The 1,520-nt window shown below is 41.2% G+C and overlaps 1 non-coding gene across 1 annotated transcript; it reads left to right on the forward strand.

Moving 5' to 3' along the window:
• Positions 1 to 593: 593 nt before the first annotated feature.
• On the forward strand, positions 594 to 700 carry LOC148928412 (small nucleolar RNA R71). Its single transcript, XR_016129722.1, has one exon. It is a non-coding gene; the product is annotated as a small nucleolar RNA R71 (small nucleolar RNA).
• Positions 701 to 1,520: the final 820 nt, after the last annotated feature.

The following is a 1,520-nucleotide window of genomic DNA, read 5'->3' on the forward strand; positions in this document are numbered from 1 at the left end:
TATCTTGCGTAATTACCTCCAAAATCTTCGTGATTCCCTGTTCATACTTGTCTTCCTTCTTCATCGGCTCAACCACTCCTCCTTTGCTAACATTAAATCCTGCAGGGGGTTGCAAGTAATTATTGTTAGAATAAGAAAGATTTGGGTGCGGATGGTTCCCATTATAATTATTGAAATTACCGCCCCCCTGATTAGGGCGATAATTGTTATTGTAGTTTCTGGGACCGCCTCCTTGCACGTAGTTGATTTCTTCCACAGTTGATATGGCAGTTTCGGGTGCCTTGACCGCCACTATGGAAGTTGCCGGAACTGGATCTTCCTTCCTCGAGATGTCCATTTGATCAATCCTGACTCTAAGTTCTGCTAACTCCTTAGCAAAAGAACTTTCTTCGGCCTCTTCTATGGCTGCTACTCTTCTCGTGGCATGCCTTTCCTTCGACCACCCCCGACTGTTGGTGGCGAACTCCTCGATCACCGCCATGGCATCCTCTCCTGTCTTTCTTAGAAATCCTCCATTTGCCCCTGAATCAAGCATAGCACATATTTTTTCATTAAATCCATTATAGAGGATTCCTACCTGATGGTCTATGGAAAAACCATGGTTTGGGCACTTTCGAAGAAGAGCTTTGAAACGAGCAAATGCCTCATAGAGGGGCTCGTCATGGCCTTGTGTGAACTGAAAGATCTCACTTTTGAGCTTCAAAATAGTGCCTGGCGGGTAGTATTTGCCGTTAGGAAAAGTGATCATATTCCCATGATTGAACATGTTCATCACAGGTAATGTTTCTCTGTTCTTCTTTTCCATGGCTTCTCGGGCTGCTCTCTCCGCATCTCTCTCATCCATCAGCAACTTCACCATCTCCTGCAGCTTCTCAATATCTGTTCGGTCACCCATTGTTCCTGATCCTTTTTCACTTCTTATTATTCTACGAGTTCTTTCAAGTTCTAAATCAAGCGGCTCTAAGATGTACATCCCAGAACGCGTTCGCATACAAAACCTGCAAGACTCGAAAACAAAAAAAAATTAAAACAAAAAGCAATAAAAATCCAAAGTAGTAAAATTATCGTTTGAAGATATCACTCCAAAGTGAATTGTCTTCCCCGGCAACGGCGCCAAAAACTTGATGCACTTTTTATTTGCACTATAAATACCTGCAAGTATACAGAGTAGGTATAGTATAGCAAAAGGTTACTACCGGGTATCGAACACGGGGAAGATGTACACAAAGTGTCTATCTTCTACTAGAACTCAATTACTATCTGGAGAAACAAGAATTTTTGGAAACTTTTGAAAACAGTAAATATTAAAAACAGTAAACAACTAAATGCAAGCAAATCACGGAGAGAAAAGTATAGAGATAAGGGGAATTCCAGGGATGTGCTTTCACTTTTATGGTTATACAAATTCCAAACTACAATACCCTAGCACAGTTAATACTTTGAAAGGACGAGTCACCTTGCTTATGCTCATGCGATACAAACGTTGATTACTAACATTATGGTTGTCAATCCTAACACGT

Source organism: Salvia hispanica, chromosome 4 (genome assembly GCF_029641045.1).
Source record: "Salvia hispanica isolate PSC_SH4W2 chromosome 4, Shi_PSC_v1, whole genome shotgun sequence".
Classification (NCBI taxonomy): domain Eukaryota; kingdom Viridiplantae; phylum Streptophyta; class Magnoliopsida; order Lamiales; family Lamiaceae; genus Salvia; species Salvia hispanica.